This window comes from Schistosoma mansoni, chromosome 2, assembly GCF_000237925.1.
Source record: "Schistosoma mansoni strain Puerto Rico chromosome 2, complete genome".
Lineage (NCBI taxonomy): Eukaryota > Metazoa > Platyhelminthes > Trematoda > Strigeidida > Schistosomatidae > Schistosoma > Schistosoma mansoni.
In genome coordinates this window covers 23,722,721-23,739,587 of record NC_031496.1, presented here as the reverse complement: position 1 = coordinate 23,739,587, position 16,867 = coordinate 23,722,721, and the positions used below count along the sequence as shown (strand labels likewise).

Here is a 16,867-nt window from a genome sequence, read left to right as displayed (position 1 = left end):
TTTATAACCTAACAATCCTCATCTCTAGGCATTCAGTACATAGACATTCAAACTAAAATATGTCCAGAAATATTCTGACTAGGTTTCAGTCCTCAAGGATGTGTTCGTTTCGAAGGTTTCAAAGTATTTGAGTTACAGTTTAATTTACTAACTGATTCATCTTAGTTGGATACAAGGATAGTTAGTTCTATTTTTTACAAGGAACTAAAAATCTTCAAATCTGAATCAATGTTTCAAGTATTGAACATTCACTGAAATCTACTTATCTTTGACGGTGAATAGATTTCACAAGCTGAAAATGTTGGTTTTATTAAGTTGACTAATATATATAAACAAATGTTAAGATATATGAAGTTAATTAGGTTCAAATTACTAACCTTCTCATATATGTCGGTGTCAAGTTTCGTATAGAGTTGAAGATTTGGTTATTGGCAACATGGTTAACATCGTAACCATTCTATTTATCTATATTTTAGTGTCCCAACAATAAACAATTCCAACTTTCCTCTATAAGCTATAGATACAAATTCTGATACAGAGTTTTAGGTATGTATTAGAAATGTCAAGAAACAGATCAGTAGCGTTAGTTAAACTTGATATCAGAGGATTTCTTGAGTGATATCCATCCAATATTATCAAACAACAAACTATGAACCAATGGAATTCAACTCACTAACAGAAAGATACAATGATAATTGTAATATCTGAATGTTGTAGGTCAGATTAAATGTACGGTTATAGATGTAGATAACTAAATAATAATCTTAAGCTTAAACGAAATAGCTTTTAATTGATCTCTAATTGTTAATAATGTGGTGTGTGATACTGATGTCGACAAACATAAGTAGTATGTTGTGGTGGTCGATATTATCCTTAAACTTCGTATATCGTTCGTCCTGATAACCTTTACTTGATAACGCCCCAACGGTGTATAAATCAGAAGGCGAATACAAAGTGTTGATTGCGTTTATTATTGGACTACTGTAGTGAACAGAACACGACTGGGAACAATCGGATGTATTTAGACAAAAATTGCAGACTATCTCAGTAAATTCTGACAATCATACAATGAACAGTCAATTTGCAAATGAACAAGCAATTGTCTCAATCTTCACCGTTTCTTCTCTAATTTCATTGTTCATGCAATTTCCTACCGATTGCGCTTTGTTTCAGTTCTTTCCTCATCGGTCTTCTGCCAAAATACATTCTATGTCTGACCAACACCATATACTACTTATATGGATATAAGTAGACCACATCACATTACACACGGATATCCAAAATTACAGGCACGTTAAGCAAGCTTAAAAGAGTAGTGCCGTAAAGCAAGCGAGTGAGTGTGTGATCGAGTCAACGAGTAAACGAGTAAGCGAGTTAACGAGTCAACGCGTCAATGGACAGGATTAAGATGTACATATATATATCTAGTGTAGATATTCGTCTAAGGTAAATTAGCGTACCCCATACGTGTAAGAAGTGAAAGGACTATTATAACAAGAAACTTCCAGCGTTATAACAAGTATCCTCTATCGTTTATAACATAAGTATTTAGTAATATCTTTCTATTTCAAGAAATCTATAACACATTTACATTTTTTTTAGTTCAGTGTAACATCCCTATCTGTAATATTGATTTCATAACCCAATGGAAACTTCTATGTAGAAAGGTCAACCTACAATTGCATTGGCTTCTTTGTATTGATTTAATACCGGAGAATATATCCCATAAACGAGTCACAAAGAACTCTTAAAGTAAAATGACATAATATTGACCCAATATTATTGAAGAAGTAGTCTGGAAGTAATCTAGAAAATTTGTTTCTCAATGAATTTTCTAAACGTTTACTAGTTGATTCATTGATAAGCGTTAGGTTATTTATAGGAGAGGAAAATGATTTCATTTTTCAACCATGAAAGATTTCAATTTTTAGGGAAGAACATTATACAATCGATGACACATAATATTTCAAAATAGCCAACTGTTTGAGAAATTCAAGATCCTGGAGACTTTTGAATAGACAACATTTTCTTACATTGCTAGGTGCATCACATTGTTGTAACAATGAAGTTTGGTAATGATACGTCTTACTGGTTGTATGCTATATTCGGATCCTAAGCTAGTTTCGTAATCCCCAAGCTAGAACTACACAGAGACTTGAAGACGAAAGAATATGGTATTTTAAAAGAACTTGGGTTTTACTGAAAATTCTAAGAAACTGCTAAACATAATAGCAGTGTATTAATCAGCCAATCAGAATCTCTATATGTGACTTTTCATTTTCGCTATGTTACTAACATAACTTCTCATCAAACGCTGATTGGATAAAATAATCCTTAATGTTTCTTGAGCATGTTATGTCGATTGCGAGAAATTTGCAGGATCATCCCAACAGGTAAAAAAATTATGTATGAATAAGTGACTTACGGGCCTGGTTACCACTCATGTAATTCAGCCGAAATCACCCCAAAATCATATATATATATATATATATATATATATATATATATATATATATATATATATATATATATTTAGAAACCGAGACTTAGTCGAACATTGAAACGGCAACACGGTTCAACAGAAATTCTTGAAGAACTGCACACTAAAGTTGATCATTAATTAAGTAAATTTGATTAACTCCTAGAATGAATTTTTATTTGAGATTTTCTAACACGTATAAAATCGGATTTTACAATTGAATTCATGAGTCAATTGAAGTTGGCCAACATGGAAATTCTGGACGGCCGTATCGTCTTATTGTGGGACTCCACAGCATTGCGCATTCACGATCCTGCCTCGCGAGATTGGAACCCAGGACCTATCAGTCTCGTGCTCGAGTGCCTAACTTATAGAACACTGAGCCGGCCGGCATCCAACGGTGTTAATGTCTAACTTCAACCAATCCACGAAATCATATGAAAGAAATATTCTGTTAATAATTATTTCAACGAGTAAAGAAACATAATGATGAATATAAATAAAACGCTTTATGAATAATACCATCTTCTTACTTAGGTCAATGATAACTATACACGTAGTGCTTTTGGCACTCAAATAAATCATGGTTGTAAATGGGTAGAATATAAAACATTAATGAGGTAATGATATTGGTATAAAAATATCCCGGCTAAATTGAACGTTTCCCTGGTTTAAGTTTTTTTAAGGAAATGTAATCAAACATTAAAATTTTTACTAATGTAATTCCCTTCAGAATATCTTACAGTAACTCGGTACCCAACTATTCGTTCGGACTTAAACGAAAGTTCTTTTGGGATGAATATATACCATACAAGTTATCTGAACAATAAATTATTCTCCTGTAATGAGCTTTGTTGTATTTAGCATCTTCATAAACATAGTTGAATAATAAAATTGTAACATAATAAGAGTAACTGATTGACTTGTTCACAGTATATATGATGGTCTGTTCAGTTAGCAGAGAACTGTAAACCGATAATACATTAAAGTTTCATAAAAATAGGAGAAACAGCTTATCAATTCCAAAATGCTTTTTTTTTACAAAAGATAAATTTCCATGGATTTGTAGTGGTTTAACTTCGTTAATCAATCACCTTGATAACCGTTAGCACATAAATCAGAAGGCGATAAGAAGCGGTGACTACAGTTTATTAGAGGATAGTACAGACAACAAAGTTATAAGCACATCGAGCGAACTTGAAGCAGAGAGATGAATATGTGTACGCGAACGACTACAAAGGTAAATTTATGGTCAAATCGAATAAGGCGAAGCTAGGTAAGGGAAAGGAAGACACAGCAAGGTAAGGTAAACAATAAGATTTAATTATGCAAGTTTACAAAGAAATAGCTAAATTGTCACTGTTTGAATAACACTGTCTGTAAAATAAGTTAATAAAAGGGCTTGACAAAATTAACCACAAACAAAGTTGATTGTAGAAGAGTTGCGATAGATTTAAATATAAATACGTCAATTGGACTGGTTAATGTATATTAATATTTTAAAATACCATTAAAATCCAAATTTGTGTAAGAAAAATCCCGTTAAGTTATACAAAAGCTTCCAGATTCACAAATCAGATCGAAGGATTTGAGTTTGATAACAAAGAATGATTAAAATTTAGTCTAGAATATCAGCAACCGGAATGTTTTAACTTTTATTGATAATAATCCGCCTGTGCTCCATTGGGAGTAACAGGCGTGTAAGTAAGTAAGTAAGTTACTGATAATAATATAAACATCATAATTGTTGAAAAAGTTAATGATTATCTGAACTTAGTATTTCAGTGAATTATTCTTTAGTGTTTGAATCAAGTTACCAGAATTAAGTTCAAGCATGAACATGAACTATGGAATACAGTTACGTTTAGCTGAATGGTCCTGAATAAGAGAAAACCCGTATACTTGAATCAATGGCTAGCCGTAGTTCATATATTCTATAAATCCTATTTGGCCGTACATATCAATTTCAATAATTACCACCGTGTATGAATTGAGAATATTAAGTTATTTCAAGAAGTCTTTTTCAATGATAAAGTTACATTGCATTTGGTACTGTATACTGTTATAACTTGTGGCATTGAGCTCCTATCGATATATAATGCAATGATACTGCCAATTAAAGGACAGTGATTTATCGACCGGATCAATGACGAATAAACCCGTACGAGCAGTCTACAGTCCTTATCGGTCCTTCTTCCTGCCTAGCCCTGTCTGTTGAATGGAGAACATAAATCTCAGCCTCCTCAATATGAATCATGTATTTCAAACATACTAGGTTTATATTACAAACCAAACAGACCACATCACACAACAAAATAGAAAACAACATTTGTAGAAAATCTAGCCAAAAGTGGCTGTAAATGTAGGAGACTGTAATTAATAGAATGGGGATAAGTCAGGAATGGTAAATCGTGCAGTAATAGTCTATAGGTCAAAATAAAGCTTATAAAAAGAGGGACACGAATGTGAATAGTTTAGTTACTTAACAATTATACAATAGGAAATATACGCATGATATTAGTCCATAAATAGTCCTCAAAGTTACCATTCATAATTCTCTTCGGGATATAACAATTTAGTTTTCTTTTCCTTTTATTTTTTCTTCTTCATTAAAAGTCTATTCAATTTTAATAAAAAATTTTACCAATGTTAAATGAAGTCCAGTTTAGGGCATGTTCAAATTCTTGTTTTTTCTCCATTGACATGTTGAATATTCAGTCAGGGGTAGACTAAAGCACATAACTCATATATCATATGTACGATTCATGTTTTGTTTTCTTTCTTTTTTTTTAAAAAAAAATTAATATTCTTATTCATCATTTGATTAAACAAGAAAATCACCACACCACACCACCACTACCACCCCCCTTCTTAAAAGAACATTTCAAATAGTTCACAGGTTGAATTTCATCAAAAACAAAAGAATAAAGAAAAATTTAAACAAACAAGAATAGAAACAAGTATCCTATAGTGAGTAACATGTTCTAGCAGGTATTCATAAGTCAAAACATATACACCAATGAATTCTAATGGAAGATTTGACTAAACACTTGAAAATAGTTTTGTTCTTTTTAAATTACGTTCATAAATATACTGTCAACTATTAAAATAAAAAAAAAGATTAATTCATTTAGTATTGTTTGTTTAAATCTTCCCATCGGCCGAGTAGATAACGCGATGATGTTTGAAGCGAAAGGTACTGGGTTCGAGTCCCAGAGTGAACATCAATTCTGAGATGCAGGTACATCCACCTGACGAGTCCCAAATAGGATGAAACGCACGTCGTGGATTCCACTACTAGCCATTATCCATCTTTGCTGAAAAAAAGATTAATATTTGTACGAAGAATATTCATTTCGATGAATTTTTCTTCAGATTCAACAATTCATGCATCCGAATTAATAATCCACAAAAAATTGACCAGGTTAAGGGGTAAAGTTCATCGTTTAAAGTATGTAAATTTAGGATTGTCAAACCAAAATTGAATGAAATTGTGAATGTTAATGTTGACTCATATAGATTGTTAACACTTGAATCTGTATATATGTTAAGTAAAAATTTATGATCTGTGATCAGAATAAATATGGGTTAGATAGGGTGAGAGATATATATGATAGTGCAATTACAGTTCGATCAGGAGCTGATAGTATAACAGCTGAAGCACTGAAGTCAGAACCAGTTGAACCAGTTGAAAGATTCAGTAGACACCCAACTTCGAGATCAAGGGGTCGGATTCCCTAAAGATCGGTCGTGCACAGACCACATTGCGACAATACGGATCATCGTGGACAATCACTTGAGTGGAATTCGTCACTTTACATCTACTTCATTAATTATGAAAAAGCATTTGACAGTGTGGATAGGAGAACATTATGGAAACTTCCTCGACACTATGTAGTGAGTAGCTAATAAGATTGTCAGCATCATACGGAATTCATGGAAGACTGATGACAGACTCATTGCAAGTGAGGATCAGGGTAGATAAGACTGATTACTATACCCCTATCTCTTTCTTCTAGTGGTCAACTGGATTATAAAGATCTTCACATTTCAGAGGAAGCATGGAATAAAATGGACGGCTTGGATGTAACTAGACAATTTGGACTTCACAGATGACCTGCCTCTTCTATCCCATACACACCAATGAATGCAGGTGAAGACAACTAGTGTAGCAGCAGCATCTACAACAGTAGGACTCAGCATACATAGAGCAAAATGCAAGATCCTCAAATTCAACACGCAGAACACCCAACTAATCACACTTGATGGTGAAACTCTGAAAGATGTGGAAACTTCAAATACGATGGCAGCATCATTGACAAACAATGAGGATCTTATGCAGACATAATGGTGAGGATTGGCAAAGCAAGGACAGCATACTTACAATTGAAGAACATGTGAAACTCAAAACAACTCTCAATCAATATCAGAGTGAGGATCTTCATTACGAACGTCAAGATAGTCAGTCGAACTGTACGGAGCTGAAACGTGGAGAACTACTACAACCATCGTCAAGAAGGTACAAGTATTTTTAAACAATTGTCCACGCAAAATACTCAAAATTCGCTCTCCGGATACCATCAGCAACAGACTAATGTGGGAGAGGACAAACCAGCTTCCAGCTGAAGAGGAAATTAGGAAAAGACGTCGAAAGTGGATAGGACACACATTGAGGAAATCATCAAACTGAATCACGAGGCAAACTCTAACTTGGAATCGTGAATGAAAATGGAAAAGAGGAAGGCCAAAGAACACATTGAGTTGAGAATTGGAAACAGACATGAAAAGAATGAGTAGCGACTATAAAAAACTAAAAAGTTTGTCCAGAACAAAGTTAGACGAAGAAATCTGGTGAGACGCCCATGCCCTTCCATGGGGGTGACAGGCATAAGTAAGTAAAAGTAAGTTTGATTGTTCCTTCGTTTCCACGCCAATCATTCTCTATTCTCGTTCTGTCTTCCTTGATCCTCTTAACCTTCTACGACCAGATATTTTACTTTCGATTCATGATGCATACTATCTATATCTGTCTACCTCAGTAACACACACCACAATATGACTATTAGAAGTCAATATGATATTGAGAACGAATTTTCTCTGATCATCACACGAACTGACAAGAAATATGTTTATTACCACCACCCTCCACAAGTATTGTTATCTTACTGAACTTTGAAATACCAAAAGATAAGCTTGACTTGTAATGGAAATGAATAAGTACTCATTAAGAAATGTACCATTCTCAGTATAAATCATCAAGAAAACCAAAACTGTATAGAAAAACTAATTAAATGGTTTCTGCTGATTAGTCCGACAACAGAGTAGCTTGTTTTGATTTATTTTATATTATTTGCTTAAATCTTCCCTTTGATGTTTAGGACTGCAATTGATCAGTCTCTTATTGGCTAAGTAGATAACACGATGATGTTTGATGAGAACGGTACTGGGTTCCAGTCCATGAGTGGATATCAACTCTAGGATGTAGTTACATCCAGTTGACGAGCCCCAAATGAGTTGAAACACGCGTCTTGGAATTTACTGCTAACCACCATCTAAAGTAGATTATCTTCCGATCACGTATAATCAAAGTACGGATTAGAAAGATATTTACTTCACTAATATAATTACTTAACTCCACCTGTAGCCTTTTTAGAGTTACTGCCAGTCCTAAACACGGATAAAGGAGGAGGGTTGGTCATGAGATTAGCGACCCCATCTCATAGAAAAACTAACTCGCTAAAAACAAACTCTAACCAGAAAATGTTAATGTTCACTTTAACTAGTTTATATCTTGTTAACAAATTTCAGTAATAATGAATCTTTCATTGAAAATTAAATGAATTTTTATTTATATATGACGTCATAAATTGAAAAACAAAAAAAAAAGAAGACAGAGATCGATACGTTGCCAAACTAGTTTCAAAAAATATATCGATTAATAAAAATTGTATGTCTACTGTATACAGTAGGTAAGGAATAGGGTAAACAGCAAGATCAAAATGAAATAAGGGACTAACCTATTTAACCAAAAAAAAAACAGATAACTATTGGTTAATTTTTTTTAAATTTAATTTTTGGTTGTAGATTAACAACAGCTGAAAAAACTATGGACAGTGGTGTTTTTTTATCTTAATTTTACAACTTCTGAGCAATACACAATGATACAATTATTTGATGAACGTAATCAAGATCGCGAGTGCGGGATCGTGGATGCGCACTGTTTTCTGAGGAGTCTCATAATAGGACGAAACGACCATTCAGTGCTTCCAGGTTTTCCATGATGGTCTAGCTCCAATTGACACATGATCTCAACTATATAAAAAATTACTAAAATTTCTACACATAAAAACGCCTTCTGATAATAATAGTCGTTTGTTTTCTCTCAAAACATCCTTAAAGTCAGACAGCTTTGGGAGACAGTTCACACGTTATTTGATTTTCACAATAACAATAATAAATATAAATTAATACATGAAAATGTATGAAATAAGGATTTTTAAATGGTTTAACAGGTTGAATATATGTGCTACTAGTCAATGAAGTATGAAGATAATAATAACCTGGAATGTAACCAAATTTGATATGAATCAAGTAAGTTCCATGTAATTTTTTCCACAGTTTTTCTGGTTAGCGTTTATTAAAAAGTGGGCAAGTAGATAGGACACATATTGAGGAAATCACCAAACTGCGTCACAAGACAAGTCCCCATTTCAAATCCCCAAGGCTAAACGTGAAGAGGAAGACCAAAGAACACATTACGCTGAAAAATGGAGACAGATATGAGAAGAATGAACAATAATTGGATAGAACTAGAAATGAAGGCGGATGACAGAGTTAGTGAGTTGTCAGTGTATGACATGGTGTCGTGGCATGAAAGAGAGCTGCAAAGGGCTAGCTTCTGTTGGTCCTTCACGACTCCCTAGCTGGGGTCCGAGAGATGGTGCAACACAGTGGCTAGAGACGTTATCAGATATGGCTCAGAATAGAAGCCAATGGCGGTCCTGCTGTAACCTTCTTCTACTTTCTTCATAAAGAGTGGCTATAACTATCCTAACTGAGAGAGCTCTTCTGGTTGTACATTCAGTTCCCCCCATCATTACTCTTCTCCTTTTCTTTTTTTTTCCTTCTTTTATATATACGCATCTTCTTCCTTCTCCCATTCTCATTATTTTGTGTGGCGCATATGTATCCGGTGCCCTTTGTACCAATATATATGTGATTAAATAAAATAAATAAATAAAATGTTGGTCGGCGTCCTATGTTCCATTGGGATTAACAGGCGTAAGTAAGTAAGTAATATATTGACTTAGGTTATCCATTACTGTGAACCGTACTTCACTTCTTCCATATATTATACACGTACATAACCTAGGAAACTACACGTCGCATTAATTATTTCACGTATATACTTGAATTCACACCTTGGAAAGGTGAGGTTGGCTGAAGAAATATATATATATATATAACCTGGTTAATTCTCTCCCAGATTAGGCTATTGCTGATGGTATCCGATCAACGGACATAGACAATTGTTTATAAATACTTGTACCTTTTTGAGTTCCGAATACAGAATGAGATCAAGATTAGATGATATCAAGTTTTCATTCCTTAGAAATTATTACAAACTATTTAATGTTTAAATAAAATAAATTTTTATGAATGACGTCATTGTAACTAAGGTAGCATGTTATGGTCGGTTGTTATTTTTGAATTAATCAATCCTTTATCCTTAGCATTGATTGAATGGAGAAAAACAAAACGAAAAGGGAAAAAGTAGATATTTGTTATTTTTCATTATTTAAATTTGTTTTTTTTATACTATAATCATGTATATGGTCATTACTTACTTACTTACTTACGCCTGTTACTCCTCCTGGAGGAGCATAGGCCACCCACCAACATTATCTATCCAACCCTGTCCTGAGCAATTGAAGAAAGGTGGAACAAGAAGTCAGCAATCAATACCAGACGAACAAAAGCAGAAAAATTCAAGGCACAAGTCAAATACACAGAAGTAAACAAGCAAGTGAAGAGGAATATCAGAACCGTTAAACGTAAATATGTGGAAGATTTAACAATGACAGAGGAAAAGGCTGCAAGAGAAGGAAACATGAGACAATTGTATGATACAACAAAGAAGCTCGCTGGAAACTGCCGTAAACCAGAACGACCAGTGAAAAGCAAGGAAGGCAAAGTAATCACCGACATTGAAGAACAACGGAACAGGTGGGTAGAACACTTCAAAGAACTCTTGAATCGATCAGCTCCACTGAACCCACTCGACATCGAAGTACCACCCATGGACCTCCCAACCGATGTTAGCCCACCAACAATTGAAGAGATCAGCATGGCCATCAGACAAATCAAGAGTGGCAAAGCAGCGGGACCAGACAACATTCCAGCAGAGGCACTGAAAGCAGATGTAGCAGCAACTGCAAAGATACTCCACATTCTCTTCAGTAAGATTTGGGGTGAAGAACAAGTGCCACTGACAAACTGGAAAGAAGGACTTCTGATCAAGATACCAAAGAAAGGCGATCTTAGCAAGTGTGATAACTACAGGGGCATCACTGTTCTCTCAATACCAGGAAAATTCTTCAACAGGGTATTGTTAAACAGAATGAGGGACTCTGTAGATGCCCAACTTCGAGATCAGCAGGCTGGATTCCGTAAGGATCGATCGTGTGCAGACCAAACCACAACACTACGGATCATTGTGGAACAATCAATCGAATGGAATTCATCGCTCTACATCAACTTCATTGACTACGAGAAAGCATTTGATAGCGTGGAAAGAAAAACACTATAGTGGCTTCTTCGACACTACAGTGTGCCTGCCTGAGAAGATAGTCAATATTCTACAGTATTCCTATGATGGATTAAACTGCGAAATCATGCATGGAGGACAACTGACTGACTCGTTTGAGGTAGAGACCGGTGTCAGGCAAGGTTGCTTACTCTCACCCTTTCTCTTTCTCCTGGTCATCGACTGGATCATGAAGACGTCAACAACTGGGTGGGGGGAAGCACGGGATACGATGAACAACTAGGATTCAGCTAAAGGATTTGGACTTCGCAGATGATCTGCCTCTTCTATCACACACGCAACAACAAATGCGAGCGAAGACGACCATTGTTGTAGTAGCCTCAGCAGCAATAGGTCTCAATATACACAAAGAAAAAAGCAAGACTCTCCGATATAACACACCACGCGTCAATAGAATTACACTTGATGGGGAAGCTTCGGAGGATGTAGAAACCTCTACACATCTGGGCAACGTCATCGATGAACATGGTGGGTCTGATGCAGATGTGAAGACGCAGATCGGTAAAGCGAGGGCAGCATATTTACAACTGAAGAACATCTGGAACTCAAAACAATTGTCAACCAACACCGAAATCAGAATTTTCCATACAAATGTCAAGACAGCTCTAGTGTTTGACGCGGGAACCTGGAGAACCATCATCCAGAAGATACAGGTGTTTATTAACAGTTGTCTATGCAAGATACTTCGGATCCGTTGGCCAGATACTATCAGCAACAATCTACTGTGAGGGGGAACAAACCAGATTCCATCCAATGGAGGAAGAAATCAGGAAGAAGCACTGGAAGTGGATAGGACACACATTGAGAAAATCACCCAACTGTGTCACAAGACAAGACCTCACTTGAAATCCTCAAGGCCGAAGGAAAAGAGGAAGAACAAAGAACACATTACGCCGAGAAATGAAAACAGACATGAGAAGAAATAACAAAAGTTTGATAGAACTATAAAGGAAGGCTCATGACAGAGTGAGTGTGTTGGAGAATACTGGTCAGCCGCCTATGTTTCATTGGGGGTAACAGGTCTAAGTAAGTAAAAGTATGTAATCTTCATTGTTTAGTTGTTCACATAACATGTAATATGAAATGGTGAAGAAGAAAAAAACGAAATAGATCTAAACTGTTTGATTTAGTTGTGTTATCTTTACTGGCGTTATATATTATCAGAAAGATCAAAGATATAAGAAATATTGTTATAGTTCAACAAAACATGTAAACTGGAATGAACCACCATCTATTATTCTTGATTTATTAGTATTCTAGAATACATGTATCTTGTACAAATAATACTAAGCTACCAACTACCAACAATGGCATTTACTACTGATTAAGTTAAAGGTTGAAAAGTAATTCTATATTAGATCTGAAAAATTGTTATCTATAATCTATTACTTATATCTAATCCATTCACTAAAGTAATTCTATTTAAGTAATATATGTTGTTTAAATGAAATTTTCACTGTTAACATGAGTTTAATCATTTAAACTAATGATATACTAAACAGAAATATTATCCTAGTTTAAGACATTATGTAATTGTACAGTCATAAAAGGTAATTTTTGTCAGAAATTCTTATATCCCGTAAGCGATTTATGAATGGTAACTTTCGAGAACTATTTATAGACAAATAAGATATGTATATTTCCTATTATATAATTGTTAAGTAACTTTACTATTCATATTCATGTTCCCTTTATTATGAGTTTTATTTTGATCCATAGAATATTACTGTATCATTTACCATTCCTGAGTTATACCCAGTCGATAGCATTCGATCAGAACTAAGAAGGACTTAACACTCATGACATTGATCGGTCGCTGACCGAGCAGCTCAATGGTAACGTCTCTGACTGTGAAGTTGAGTGACACGGGATCGAATTCGTCAGGGAGCACCAGTTCCCTCAAGATTGCAGGTACATCTTGCTGACGAATGCCAAGTAGTACGAAACTCGGGTCCAGGGTTTCCAGTTGACCACCTACAACCACCATCTTATCTCAACATAGTGCACGCAGTGTCGAGACACCTAGACTAGTGGCCACACTGCAACTAGATCGACAGCATTCGATCAGCACTAAGAAGGACTTGACACGCATGACATTGATCGCCACCCAGTGATCAATCAATTGTGATTATACCCAGTCTATTAATTACTGTTCCCCCTGTTCACGGACACATTTGGCTTAATCTTGTACAAATGTTATTTTCTATTTTATGGTAGGATGTAGTCAGTTTGTTTGTATATAAACTCAGTATGTTTGAGAATAATGATTCATATTGCAGAGGCTGTTATTGGTGTTCTGGAGTCAACAGGCAGGGCTAAGCAGGAAGCAAGGACCTATAAGGACTCTAGACTGCTCGTACGGGTTTCGTGTATCATTGGTTCGATCAATAATTCACTGTGTTCTAATTGGCAGGGATCATCACGTCATTTATTAACAGGGCACGCATGCAATCGATATAACAGAAGGTAATATTAACTAAAGAATTACAATGTTAGAGTTGGAATATAATATGTACAAATGAGATGGTAGGTCCTGTGTTGGAATCTCGTGAGGCGGGGTACGCACTGGTGAGTAGTCCCATAATAGAACGAAAAGGCCGTCCAGTGCTTCCAGGTTTTCCATGGTGGTCTAGCTTCAAATGACTCATGATTTCAACTTTGAAAATACTGAAATCTTCACAAAACCCCTTCTGAGATTAGTTGAATTGTTCATTCATTCATTTTATTAAAACTATGTATCCATGTACATTCCTGATGGTATACTGGCAGGAGTACTAGAATTATGATGAAACCATTAATTTGTCATGATTATGTAACTGATATCCATAAAACGTCTCAGCTTCTTTGTTTAAATTAAATTTGGTTAATTGGAAATTAGTTAGAAATAGACGAATAGACCAATGTTGTTACAGTTACCTTGTTCAAATTCATGTCATGTATATATGAAATAAACATAATAATGATCTATCCTAAACCTTCAATGATCTTTTCATAGTATAGCTTATTTTGATAGAGAGCTATCAGAGTTCTATTAAGAATTTATAACTAGTAGAGTTCACCTATGTCACATTAGGCAATAGGTGATGTTCGATTAAAAATAGAAGTGTAAATTATTGAATACCAGCTTAGGAATTTAGAAGTTAATTGTACTGCATGAGGTCTTAAGTACTCAAGCCTGATTCCGTTAATATCATGGAGTTCCATAAATTAACAAGACAGTCATTAAGTGTTTCCCGATTTACAAAGGTTGTCTAATTAAAGTCAGTATACGATGTAAAACAATATCAGTGCTTCTTTATTTGTAAATAAATTATTTATTTCATTATTCATATTAATAGTTTTAACTAGTCTTTAATTGTAGATTTATTCAACACAACTTAGATTACATGGTACATTTCAGAAGCTTTAAACATTATAACATTTTGGGCTAATGTTATTCTAACGAGTTACTTACTTACTTACGTCTGTTACTTCTCATTGAGGAGCATAAAACGCTCACCAGCATTCTCCATCTAACTCTGTCCTGGACAATCCTTTACAGTCCCTTTCCATGTCTTTTTCCAATTCTCAACTCAATGTGTTCTTTGGCCTTCCTCTTTTCCATTTTCATTCACGATTCCAAGTTAGAGTTTGCCTCGTGATTCAGTTTGATGATTTCCTCAATGTGTGTCCTATCCACTTTCGACGTCTTTTCCTAATTTCCTCTTCAGCTGGAAGCTGGTTTGTCCTCTCCCACATTAGTCTGTTGCTGATGGTATCCAGTAAACGGACATTGACTATCTCAGGTAAACAATTATTTCTCAATAATTGTATATGTTTGATGATAGTTTAGTTAGTTGTGGAAGTCTCAGCTCTATATAGTAGAACTGTCTTCAAGTTTTTTTGAAGTTTCTGACATTAATACTTATCGACAATTCATTTAAGTTCCATATGTTCTTCAATTGATGGAATTCTGTCCTATACAAAACAACTTGATGTATAAAAACTTCTATATGGAATATTTAAAGTATTTTAATTGAATACACTTTATTTGTTGTTTTGGATTTCCAAAATATATTTTATTTCAATAGTTGAGATCATAAGTGAATTGAAGATAGATCACCATGGAAAACCTGGAAGCACTGGACGGCCGTTCCGTTCTTTTGTGGGACTCCTCATCAGTGCGCATCCACGATTCCGCCTCGCGAGATTAGAACCCAGGAAATATCAGTCTCGCGCGCGAGCGCTTAGACTCTAGACCATTGAGCCGGCGTCTAACGGTGTTAATGTTTAACTTCAACCGATCCACGAAATTGAGCTGCACATCCACCATTGTCTTCAGTGAGTTACTATCTCACAACAGGCCTGGTTGAATTCCACTGGTTACTGATTCTCACTAGAACTCCGGAAATTCCTCTTGAAGTCAGTCACCAGTGAGCATATTTTGAATAATATCAGAAGGGGTTTTGTGGATATTATAGTAATTTCAATGGTCGGGATCATGAACCGATTGAAGCTAGACTACCATGGAAAACGTGGAAGCACTGAACGTGGATCGGTTGAAGTTAGACATTAACACCGTTGGATGCCGATCAGCTAATTGGTCTAGAGTTTAAGCCGGCGCGCGCGAGACCGACAGGTCGTGGGTTCATATCTCGCAAGGCTATGTCGTGGATGCCCACTGATGGGGAAGTCCACAATAGGACGAAATGGCCGTCCAGTGCTTCCAGGTTTTCCATGGTGGTCTAGCTTCAAATGACTCATGATTTCAACTTTGAAAATACTGAAATCTTCACAAAACCCCTTCTGAGATTAGTTGAATTGTTCATTCATTCATTTTATTAAAACTATGTATCCATGTACATTCCTGATGGTATACTGGCAGGAGTACTAGAATTATGATGAAACCATTAATTTGTCATGATTATGTAACTGATATCCATAAAACGTCTCAGCTTCTTTGTTTAAATTAAATTTGGTTAATTGGAAATTAGTTAGAAATAGACGAATAGACCAATGTTGTTACAGTTACCTTGTTCAAATTCATGTCATGTATATATGAAATAAACATAATAATGATCTATCCTAAACCTTCAATGATCTTTTCATAGTATAGCTTATTTTGATAGAGAGCTATCAGAGTTCTATTAAGAATTTATAACTAGTAGAGTTCACCTATGTCACATTAGGCAATAGGTGATGTTCGATTAAAAATAGAAGTGTAAATTATTGAATACCAGCTTAGGAATTTAGAAGTTAATTGTACTGCATGAGGTCTTAAGTACTCAAGCCTGATTCCGTTAATATCATGGAGTTCCATAAATTAACAAGACAGTCATTAAGTGTTTCCCGATTTACAAAGGTTGTCTAATTAAAGTCAGTATACGATGTAAAACAATATCAGTGCTTCTTTATTTGTAAATAAATTATTTATTTCATTATTCATATTAATAGTTTTAACTAGTCTTTAATTGTAGATTTATTCAACACAACTTAGATTACATGGTACATTTCAGAAGCTTTAAACATTATAACATTTTGGGCTAATGTTATTCTAACGAGTTACTTACTTACTTACGTCT

The 16,867-nt window shown here is 35.0% G+C and overlaps 1 non-coding gene across 1 annotated transcript; it reads left to right on the top strand.

Moving 5' to 3' along the window:
- Positions 1-14,710: 14,710 nt before the first annotated feature.
- Smp_tRNA_01747_Pseudo_TTG.1.1 lies at positions 14,711-14,782 on the top strand. The gene has a single exon. It is a non-coding gene (tRNA).
- The last annotated feature ends 2,085 nt before the right edge of the window (positions 14,783-16,867 follow it).